Below are 11,997 nucleotides of genomic sequence, written 5' to 3' on the forward strand. Positions count from 1 at the left end.
ATGCATGTATCTTCTGCACCTCCAATCCTAGAGGGCATACGACCTTCTTTGCTGCGTATGTACCGTCGGGCAATTCGTTATCCTTTGGAAGCTTCTTCTTCAATATTTTAAGTAGCTTCTCAAATCCTTTGTCAGGCACAGCATTCTCTGCCTTCCACTGCAGCAATTCCAGTACGGTACCCAGCTTTGTGTTGCCATCTTCGCAATTGGGGTACAACCCTTTTTTGTGGTCCTCTAGCATGCGATCGAACTTCAACTTCTCCTTTTGACTTTCGCATTGCGTCCTTGCATCGACAATGACCCGGCGGAGATCATCATCATCGGGCACATCGTCTGGTTCCTCTTGATCTTCAGCAGCTTCGCCCGTTGCAGCATCATCGTGCACATCGTCTGGTTCCTCTTGATCTTCAGGAGCATCACCGTATTCAGAGGGCACATAGTTGTCATCGTACTCTTCTTCTTCGCCATCTTCCATCATAACCCCTATTTCTCCGTGCCTCGTCCAAACATTATAGTGTGGCATGAAACCCTTGTAAAGAAGGTGGGTGTGGAGGATTTTCCGATCAGTGTAAGACTTCGTATTCCCACATACAGGGCATGGACAACACATAAAACCATTCTGCTTGTTTGCCTCAGCCACTTCGAGAAAATCATGCACGCCCTTAATATACTCGGAGGTGTGTCTTGAACCGTACATCCATCGCCGGTTCATCTGCGTGCATTATATAATTAAGTGACCAAATTAATAGAAGTTCATCATCACATTAAAACCGAAGTACATACATAGTTCTCATCTAACAACATAAAGCTCTGCAGAGCATCTAAATTAATTAAACCATACACTGAAACTATGTAAAACATTTCAATGCGAAAACAAATGCGATCATAATCGCAACCAATGTAACAAACTGATCCAACGGCATAATGATACCAAGCCTCGGTATGAATGGCATATTTTCTAATCTTTCTAATCTTCAAGCGCATTGCATCCATCTTGATCTTGTGATCATCGACGACATCCGCAACATGCAACTCCAATATCATCTTCTCCTCCTCAATTTTTCTAATTTTTTCCTTCAACAAATTGTTTTCTTCTTCAACTAAATTTAACCTCTCGACAATAGGGTCGGTTGGAATTTCCGGTTCAACAACCTCCTAGATAAATAAAATCTATGTTACGTTGGTCGGCATAATTGTCATAAACAATAAATGAACCAATAGTTATGAAAAGATAATATATACCACATCTGAATCATAGACAGGACGAGGGCCGACGGGGGCGGATACCAAAACCATCGCACTATATAAGATGCAATAATAAAAGTAAGAAAATTATACAAGTATCTATATAAACATACAAGTAAGAGTTTTTTTCCTTTCAGAAAGAAGATAAGAACAAGAGGCTCACCACGGTGGTGCCGGCGACGCGACCGATCGACGGCGGTGAAGACGGGGACGGGACGTGACGGACCGCTAAACCTAGACAAATATTAAGAAAAATGGAGCTTGGAGGTGGAGCTTGGAGAGGAGAAAGCTTAAGTAGTGTGGCTCGGGCATTCCATCGAACACCTCGTGTGCATAGGAGGTGAGCTAGAGCAACACAAAGCTCTCTCCTCACCGGCCATGAAAAACAGAGCAGTGAGAGTGCTCTGCTCGCGGGGTATATATAGGCAATTAATTGGTCCCGGTTCGTAGCATGAACCGGAACTAAAGGGAAGCCTTTGGTCCCGGTTCATCCCCCCAACCGGGACCAATGGTGGTGGGCCAGGAGCAAGGCACATTGGTCCAGGTTTGTCCCGCCAACCGGGACCAAAAAGTCCAGACGAACCGGGACCAATGGCCCACGTGGCCCGGCCGGCCCCCGGGGCTCAAGAACCGGGTCCAATGCACCCATTGGTCCCGGTTCTGGATTGAACCGGGACTAATGGGCTGGACCGGCCTGGACCATTGCCCCCTTTTCTACTAATGCTCGTTCGTCCCGCCTCCCGTCGTTGCACAACCCCGGGCTCTGGTAGTGACATGTGGGATTGGCGCGGCAACATGTGCTGGCGGTTAAACAAACATGTAGGACCCACACGTCATGTGTCGACGGAGGGCAGCGCCATCGCTAGATTGATGTCAAGTCAAGGATTCACAACTCATACTTAACAATATGTTGAGGTCGATCCGGCCGATTGATTTTGGCATGCATGCGTATTTGTCCGATCCTGCCGGGCGTTTGAGTTGAGGTCGATCCGAGCGTGCATCGAATCTCGTTTTTTTACCCATGCTAGTACACGTAATCAAGGCTCTCCAAAAAGAAAAAGGAAAATGAAAAAAATGCACGCGTCGGTTAGAGCATTTACATCCGGACGCCTCATAGCCGCCTCAAACATCCGGTCTGACTGCCCGGTCACTGACCGACCAAAAAAAAAAAGAAAAACAAGCATGACGGACGGTCCGGTCACTGACCGACCAAATAACGACCCCAAACGTCCTGGCTAACCGGCATCCCTCAAACCCAACCCAAATGTGGCGCGGATATAGGAAGGCCCGGGCTTGGCGGCCGCGGACCACAACGGCCCCAAACGTCGCAGACGTGTTTGTCCGTGTACTAGCAATGCAGCGGACATAAAGACGAGGCCTGTCAACCCACCCACTGTTATAACTCGGGAATTTTGACCGTCAATCACCAAGTTTTCGTCTGAAAAAAATTGGGTCCAAAACTACCGACAGGAAGTGAAAAAGTGAAAAAGTGAAAAAATTTGCGCCTCATACTCGGGGTGTCAGGGTTCAAAGTGAAAGTGAAGATGAAAAAGAGAAAGTGAAGGAAGTGAAAAAGGAAATTTTGACCGTCAATCACCCTGACACCCCGCATCCTCTCCTCTCCTCTCCCGACGCGCCGCCGCAGCCGCCGCCGCCGCCCCCATCTCCGACTCCGATGCGCAGCCACCGCCCCTCACCTTCCTCCATCTCCATCTCACCCACCGCCACCCCCTTCTCTCCCTCGGCTGTCGCGCTTCCGGATGGACCCGGTGAGTAGGCCGGCGGCGCTCCCCGATCTGCTCGTCCTGCCGGCCGCGGCGAAGTGAGGCTCCAGGATCCGCGCTCGGGGCGGCCTCGACGCAGGTGCTCGGTGTGCCCGGCCGCCCAAGACTCCGCCTTCCTCACGCTAGTGCGTCTGGAGAGGAGGAGGGGGCGGCACACACAGCCGTGCCCTGCCGTCGGCGGCGACGGCGCGGCCGTGCCCTCCGACGCCGCTCTTCTGCGCGCGTGAGGACACCAACTCCACTCTCGACGACGACCGCGCCATGGAATGGAGCCCTTCAAGGAAGGTCCCCTCTTCCTCTCCTTGTCTCTCTCCTTCACCTCCAATTTCTCTCACCTCGTGGCCTGCTTGGTGCCACGGCCATGTCCAATTAGGCTCGCTCGATTGGGCGCTCAATTGATTGCCTCACATGCATGCTACATGGTCTCTGCAGGATGCACCCAATTGCTTGCTTGGTTTCCCTAAAATCCCCAGTTTTATTTTTTAGGGTTCACCGTTGCTGTTCTATTCACTGTCTCGTGCTTATTTTTCTAGCTTAAGGCTTTTGCTTAGAGTTGTAAATTCATTCATGTCTTAACTGGATACTATGATATGATTGCCAGTATTTGATTCTTGAAAGGTCTGCTGTTTAGCATCAACCTCGGATTCTCTATTCACTGAATCTTTGGGGGAGGGGCGCTCTCACACCCTGGGTTCAGATGATCTCGCATTATGCGTCATCCGATACCCCATGCATGTTTGTGCCAAAAGCAGGCACTGGCGTTCTGAAAAAATGTTGTATTTGTTATTGCGTGTACTGGGAGACGCATATATAGGAGTACGTGGTGAGCTGCACCGTCGGCTGTGCCTCTGTTCCCCACTTCCGTCGGCTGTGCCTCTGTTCCCCACTTCCGTCAGCTTGTTTTTTTGTGTACAGAAACAAACTGGACGACATGTCTCCAGTAGATTCGGAGCAGTTGGCCGTAGAACATGGCGGCGACAGGACTTCCCGCTCTTTGTCTCCGACAAAATGGACTTCCCGCTGGGTCCAATTAGCACGAGTCGAGCTTAATTTGTATAAGAGGAGCTAGACTCGACTACTCATGCGCTGCCCAACTACCTAAGCTAGTCTTTTTGTTGCTGCACGGACATGTCCATAGTTTAGTAGCTGAAATTCAGAAGTCAGAACTGTTCGTCTGCACACTGATAGGAATAGTTCCGATGCATCGACCGACATCGTTGTAGTAGGGAGATTAGTTTTCGTGCAATGGACAGTGATATTGCTATTTGATGTTCGTAATGCAATTCTAGCTAGTTGAATAGAGTTTCAGCTGAGATTGGGATTATGCATTTGCAGACTTTGGGTTGCTTGTAACCCGCCATGTCACAGATAGGGTGCCTGTTAGAAATCTTCTATGGGTAAGTATGCAGAGAAGATCTTATCATGGCTGCTGTTTCTTTCAGTATAATAACTTGGACTTGCATGTACTTTGTAGGGGTAACCAACAAGCGACAAATATTCAGTCTTGAGGGCGCAAGTACTGAAGCTATGATCCAGCTGTTGAGAATAACTGATAATCATGGTGTCTTATGTGTAACTATTTTCTTCAGAAATCACCAAGTACTTGTGAGTGCTTACCTTTTACATACTATGTTGTTCTTGGATCATGAATGACTCTGTTCTATTGTCGTCTAGTTCTTCTCTAATAAGTACATACTATCTTGTTCTTGCCTGTGCATTCATCCGAAGCTAGTTTTGCTTATGTGTGTACTGTTTTGATTGCCATGTCAGACTGTAAAGGTTTTCGTGTCACCGACAACTCTGCTTCACTAGTAGATTGGGGAAGGCGGCCGCTGCCCTCGTCTCCACATTGCCACGTCCTACTCCTCTGCTCCACAATGTACATGGCTAAAGTAAGGTAAGACTCCAGTGTGTATTCAGCTATTGTGCACTTCTCGGCTGACTAAACAGTGGTGGAATTTAGTCAGGGTTGCACGTGCAGGTACAACTCGTCGACGTCAAGGAGAATGATGCCTTAGACCAGTCTGAGAAGCCATCGCCGTCCTCGGGTGCTGCCGCCAACGGATACGGGTGCTTGGTGGTAAGAAGACTCTTCTCCTCCCCTCACTTCTCCCACTTTGGGTTCATGGCCTTAGTGCCAGCCATGGACATTGACTTGATATTGTTCTGTGCTTGTGGTTATCTGCCAATAACTTTCCTTTTTGCTTGCATATGTTGGCATGGTTTATTGCAACCATTAATATTCTGTTAAGGCTTACAAATATCTAATGTTGTTGTAGCTCATATTCTTGTCCTGGCTATCAGTGTGTTTCATAGGTAGGCTTTAGGTTGCTGTGATGCTAAATATGCTTAACTAGTCAATAACAATCACAATACGCCAAAGATGGTCAAATGGCTCATTCCATATGGTCATTGATGTTGGATGCTCCCCATTTTCTATTGTAGCTTAGATTTTATCCTGTGTTTACTTTTGCATAGTTGCAGATCATGAATGACTGTTTTATTGTGGTCTAGTTCTTCTCTAATAAGAACATATATTGTTCTTGCTTGTGCACTTATCCAAACCTAGTTTTGCTTACGTGTGTACTATTTTGATTGCCCTGACAGACTGAAGAGGATGTTAGAGTTTTTCATGTCATCGACAACTCTGCGTCACTAGTAGATTGGGGTGTTCGGCTGCCACCCTTGTCTCCGCCGTGGCCATCCTCCTCTTCATCTGTTCCACAACGTCCATGGCTTAAACAAGGTAAGACTCTAGTGTGTATTTAGCTATGGTGCACTTCTCGTCTGACTAAACGGTGGTGGAATTCAACCAAGGTTGCACGTGCAGGTACAGCTCATGGACGCCAAGGAGAATGATGCCTTAGACTAGTCTGAGAAGCCATCGCTGCCCTTGGATGTTCCCGCCGACAAAGACGGGCACATGGTGGTAAGAATGCTCTTCTCCTCCCGCAATTCTCCAACTTTGGGTTCATGGCCTTTGTACCAGACATGAAACCAATGGCTTGATATTGTGATGTGCTTCTGGTCACCTGCATGTTCATGTTCATCTGATTCCATTTGGTTGTCAGTTTAAGTGGACATGATTGATTGTGTTCTTTACCTTATAACTTAGCTTCATTCATGTTCCTCAACTCTACCAGCAAAGGCTCCTACAAAAGACTTAATGGTTCAAAACGTAAATACTGGGCACTTGAATCGTGTAAAAATCCTAAAGCCATAAGTTGTTATAGCAGATAAACCAATTCTCTATCACACTGCAAATTGTGGTTTCATCTACGAGTTCCAAATAATGCACAACTTTAAAAAAAAAGTGGTAAGTTTGTTAATGCCCAGCCGTTGGTACCATTAATGGACGAGCCTTTTTTTTATTATGCCTGTGTCGGAATCTGAAATATATCATTCTTTTCTTTTATCCAGTAGGAATGCTAATTGACAAAGATAGAAGGTGTTCCATTGTTCTAGCTCCCTACCCTTTCTTCGGTACTAGTCTCTATGTTGTTGCTCGTGTTGGGATGATCGTGGAGTGTTTTTTCTCGTGAAGCATGGAAATAAAAATAACCACCATTTATGAGACTGAATCAAAACTAACAACGGAAACTACGCGAAATGATTATTCGGAGCTACTCTGTTTTGAACCGTGGCTTACCGTTTGCTCTTCTTTTGTTCATTATATATATGTATGTAAATTCAAGGTTGAACTAAAAGATGCATTGTTTTTTGGCCTTCAGACACAAGATTGGGCTACTCAGCCAACGATAAGTGGCGGTGTACTTCATCACAGCCTTCCTTTTTCGAAAACATCAGTCAATCCTTCGTTAAGTGAGCATAATGGACATGTTAGTGTTGCTGCCTTTAAAAACACAGCAATGGTTCTTTTGCTTGCTTATTTTTCTTTAGCTAGTCACGTTCCAAATGTTATCTAATAGTTATGATCTTCTGTGCAGCAATGACCCAACCATGCCCATAATGGCCATACAGTACAACAAGGCATCCTCGTTGGTCTATGTTGCAAATGGGTAAGTAAGCCCTTTCAATCTTTCTAGTATCGAGTGACTGCGACCGCCAACTTTAACCTTACCATCTTTAGGCTGCAGCACTTTCCATGCTTTCAAGCCGAAGGACTTCACTCCGAGGGCATACTCTACAAGCAATACAAATTCAGAGAGACACGAGGAAATCAAGTCAAATCAACCGATTGTCTTAGACCCTTTTGCACATGGTAATTATCTTGCAGATATGCGGGGTGTGGTGTTTTTTTGTCTGCCTAGCTTGCTGGATGTCTTACTGGATACTCTAGCTAATTCTTTTTCGTATCTTCAGGACATTTGAGAGCACTCTACTCTTTAGTCTGTTGGAACAAAGTTATGATGTTTCCGTTTCACACAAGAAATCAATTGCAAGAAGATCATGACAGCAGCTTGTCATGTAAGGTATAATTTGTGTCCTCTTTATTATGTCAGAATTACTTTGATCTTGATTAGTTGACTAGGTGATACTCTTGGAAGTTAATCATCGAGTGCTCCTTAATTTTTGTTTGTAGTTTATTGACGTCGACACTCCATTTGAGATTCCATACATCTTATCATAGATTTGGAATGAATCTGATCGCGATTATCTGGGTTTAGAACATGGACACAAAAATATCGAGATTCATGTGTGAGTTATGTCGACATTTCGATTAAGAAGGCTTTAGTTTTGTAGGTTAGAGAAATGTCATAGTGTTGCCTTGTTTTTGTTTGAAATTCCTGGTTAGGGATCTTCTTGATCCTTGATAGCAATAGTTGGTGATCATTCTGTGTTCTCTTTTGAGATGTTTGTCCACCTGTACGCCTTCATTTCCTAGGGCTTAGTTTGTGTGGACCAAGCCTCCAACTATTCTCTTGTCAATCTTTGTAGTGTTGAGTGAGCAGATTGCACTTTGTAGTAGGTTGCAAGCGGTAAATTGTTTTTAACCCTGAATGTGTTCTTCATGTAGGCGTTTCAAGCAAAAGGACGGATTCACTCCAAGATCATGCTGTGCAAGCAGCACAAATTCAGAGAGCCTCAAGGAAATCAAGGCAAAAATGTACTGGCCATACAAACCTCTGTTCCTCTCTCACGTGGGTAAACCCCTCCAGTCCTCTCCGCTCAACTTTATCTCATGCACTTGTGTGCCTATGGCCATTGCGCCATGACAAGCTTAGTGTTTTGGTATCTCATGGTGGGTTGTGATGCCAACGTTTGTGCCTCTCGGGCTTCTGGTATAATAATTTGTGCCATCGTTTTACAGCAGTGATATGATAGTTCGATCCCTAGGTCTCTTATGCATGCAGATCCGTAAGAGTATACCATGATTCTGTGCTGGACACCCTATATGAACCTTAGGTTTAACCCTAGCGATTTCTTGTTTTGTAAGTTCTCACATTAGCAACGAACTTGCTGATGTACATGGATAAATCTCTCTTGTAGCACTGATCTCCAACTATTTGCTGGAGATACAATATGCGTGCATGTGTAACACTATTGTGTACTTTTGAAGTTCCTCGGTGGAAAGCCAACTGGAAATGAGGTTACCGGAATAGATTTTGGAACAAGTAATTATTGTATCTCTTTTATGGAGGGAAAGGTTTGTGGCTGTGACATCTTTGTTTACAACATTCATGTCTATGTGAAAAGTGCAGGCAAGTTTCTCTTTCATAAGAAAATGGTTCATAGAGCACACACTTGTCTGTCACAAGTGAGTCGGTCAGGATACCTAGCGGTATATTTGTCCTATTACGAGTAACTTAATGTTTGTCAGCGTTTGATAAAGCATATGGGTCTCCTAATCATCGTTTGTTACTTCCTATACACATATTTTCAAGAAGCAGGTTCTTGTTGCAATGTGAGGTTCACTTTTGGCCATCTGTTTTATTGAGGTAGTAGTTGATAGCTGTATGATCTGATGAGTGTTTATTCTGCATACATCGTACCACATATGTTGAATTGTGTGGTATGAAAACATGGGATTTTTGGTACGCAACTAGTAGGCATGATGGAGTAGTAATATGCTTCTAGTATAGTCCATATTTTAAATGGTTGATTCGATAGTTGGTTGCTTCGTTTATGTAAGCGACTATTCCTGGATTTGGTCTCCAAGCTCAAATTGTCGATAACAATTGCAAGAGATGGATGCATGGTACTGTTGTCAGAGGTTTCCTTTGTGCATTGGTTTCTCTTGCTTCTGTAAGGTTGCCTTTATCCAAATATGGGAGTAGGGTTGTCTGAATTTGGCATGCGATTTGCAGTTGTTCGTTATGAGATTATTTTATCTTGTTGTGATATTCTTTGCAAGAACTAAACTCTTTTGTTTGTTTTGCTACTAGTATTTTTTAATTATTTATAGTAAATCTTTATTTATAGGTAATTGCATGTCTTCTTTGTATGTTCATTGTCTATCAGGCATGATAATTAGGAAATAATTATCTTCTCATATATAATACTTAGTTTCATGATGTCTTTGGTCTTTGGAAGTTTTTATGTTCGTTTGAGTGTCCTTGCATATTTTTTACGTCCAACCGTAAATATTTGATTCACACTACCTGACAATATCATATGTTGTTATAACCTTGAATTCTAATGGTGAAAAAACAAATGATATTCAGATGTTTATGGTCTTTTTCAGACATCCAGATTTGTTAAATTGCTTATTTGGGCACTATTTGTGCATGATGTTTCACAATGCACAAATGTCCAATCGCTTTCAATATCAACAACTTGTTTTCCACGTCGACATCAAGGAAATAAGGTCATGGTGGGTTACCATCAAAGATATATGTGAAAGGTTGTCTGCAATTGGGGTAAGATAATATTAGCCAGAACAAGCCAAACATGACTTCATATTTTTTAGGAAAGTTGTGCAAAATCGTTTTCCTGTGATCTTATATAATGGTATGCGGCGAAGCACACCCTATATGTGCTTCTAGTTCACGTAATTTGCGGACTGGTTAGGTTAGTGCGGCTACCGTTTTTTCCTTCCTTGGCTAGTTCCTGATCTGATGTAGCATGATGAGTGCATGTTTCCATTTCGACGTCTCGTCTCCTAGTAGTAGCATGTCTCTAAAAAAATATTATCACCTAGCCAGTGGAATTTTGGTTCTGCACTACCGTATAGGTGACTGATTTTGTTTTCTTCGTACAAGCATGTATGTGCCGCCTTTGGTTTGTACTACCATGAATGAAGCGATGATTCATGTTATTACATTGCGCCCTGTGGCTTTTTGACTATTGCTTGTTCACGTTTAAGCTGGCTTCTAAAGCCAAATAAACAGAAGCTGCGAATGTGTGCTTCATATGGTGTGGTTTTGCTAGAACTTTCAGATAAACAATTTATTTTTATGTATATGAGATTTGGTGGAGATACTCCAGTATGTGTGCACGTGTAACACTTTTGTGTACTTTTGAAGTTCCTAGGTGCAAAGCCAACTGGAAATGAGGTTATCGGAATTTACGCCAGAACAAGTAATTATTGTGTCTCTGTTATGGAGGGAAAGGTGTGTGGCCGTGGCATCCTTGTTGAAAACATTCATGTCTATGCGAAAGTGCAGACAAGTTTCTCTTTCTTAAAGAAATGGTTCGCAGAGCACACACTTGTCTCTTCACTAGTATATATGTCCTATTACGAGTAACTTAATGTCTGTCAGTGTTTGCTAAATGATATTCATTTCCTCATCATGGGTTGTTACGTCCTGTACACATATGTTCAAGAAGCAGGTTCTTGTTGCAATGTTAGGTTCACTTTTGACCATCTGTTTCTCTGAAGTAGTAGTCGATACATTTATAATCTGATGGGTATTTGTCCCGCATACATCATACCACATATGTTGGATTGTGTAGCATGAATACATGGGGTTTTCCATCCATTCACTACTGACCAATACATTAGCATGCTTAAAATATGTTTTTTTGCTTGGTTATAACTTTAATTTTAAAACAGGCGCTTCATGCGTACGCGTAAGGAAAGTGCAGGCCAGTTTTCCTTTGGTAAAGCAAAAAGGTTCATAGAAGCACACACCTTTTCCCTCAGCATCCAGTTGCCGAAGAAATGTTAGGAGATGGCAGCAAATATGTAGGTTCTGCACATGAGGTATGTGACTTTCTTGCGTTAATTCTGTAATTTGTTTAGCAAAAACTCGCTTGTGTGCTCCCGCTCGCCTGATCCTTGTATGTGACACCATATTTGACCATTCATCCTCATTAATGCATTTTGTACTCACTAGAGTATTGAAAGGAATAGGTAATACAAATCATAGAAGTGTAGTTAGTTAGTTCTCTGTACTTGATGTGTTCTAACATATAGCCACACTTTTAGTAAATGCGTGTACTGTCTTGTACCTCTTCTCGGTAACCGCTAAAATTTATATGAACTTGGAGCGAGTAATTTCCTCCACACGTCTCATACTCCATCCTAAATAACTTGTCACTCAAATGGTCCCAATTGAGCGACAAGTAATTTGGGACGGAGGCTGAACTTTTTCCTACTAACCATCAAGTGCTACCGAGCAATCATCTGCCACACCTCAGTATCTACTTGTACGCATCCGCATCCATGATCACTAAAGTAGTGATCTAAATTAATTTAAGATTTTTTATAAACTATATAAGGTTTTTTTGACCACTGAAGTAGTGATCTACAAAGTTTAATACTCCCCTTTTAAACAAATATAAACAATTTTAGCTATATAAACACCCTTATATTTATTTAAGGATGGAATATTAGTTTACAGAGGTAGTAATAATCAAGTGCACAAATCAGAAGAGAGAAAAAAATCCTATTCTCGTACCTCATGATCTAGGAATAATTGGAGATCCATATTGCCTGAACTGAGCAATCACCCTCCGCCATGGTGATCTTTCTTCTCTTGGGTGCGGCGCCTACCGGAGAGAGAGAGAGAGAGAGAGAGAGATAGGGAGGGAGAGAGGGGGAGAGAGAGGGAGGGAGAGAGGG

General features: G+C 43.4%; 2 long non-coding RNA genes across 2 annotated transcripts; both read left to right on the forward strand.

Moving 5' to 3' along the window:
- The first annotated feature begins 2,866 nt into the window (after positions 1-2,866).
- On the forward strand, positions 2,867-4,736 carry LOC119366970. Its single transcript, XR_005176157.1, has 3 exons — positions 2,867-3,314; positions 4,365-4,426; positions 4,504-4,736. It is a non-coding gene; the product is annotated as an uncharacterized LOC119366970 (long non-coding RNA).
- A 189-nt stretch (positions 4,737-4,925) lies between these two features.
- LOC119366971 lies at positions 4,926-7,463 on the forward strand. Its single transcript, XR_005176158.1, has 7 exons — positions 4,926-5,109; positions 5,637-5,775; positions 5,860-5,958; positions 6,761-6,868; positions 6,977-7,048; positions 7,120-7,251; positions 7,353-7,463. It is a non-coding gene; the product is annotated as an uncharacterized LOC119366971 (long non-coding RNA).
- The last annotated feature ends 4,534 nt before the right edge of the window (positions 7,464-11,997 follow it).

The sequence above is a fragment of the Triticum dicoccoides genome, chromosome 2B, assembly GCF_002162155.2.
Source record: "Triticum dicoccoides isolate Atlit2015 ecotype Zavitan chromosome 2B, WEW_v2.0, whole genome shotgun sequence".
Taxonomy (NCBI): domain Eukaryota; kingdom Viridiplantae; phylum Streptophyta; class Magnoliopsida; order Poales; family Poaceae; genus Triticum; species Triticum dicoccoides.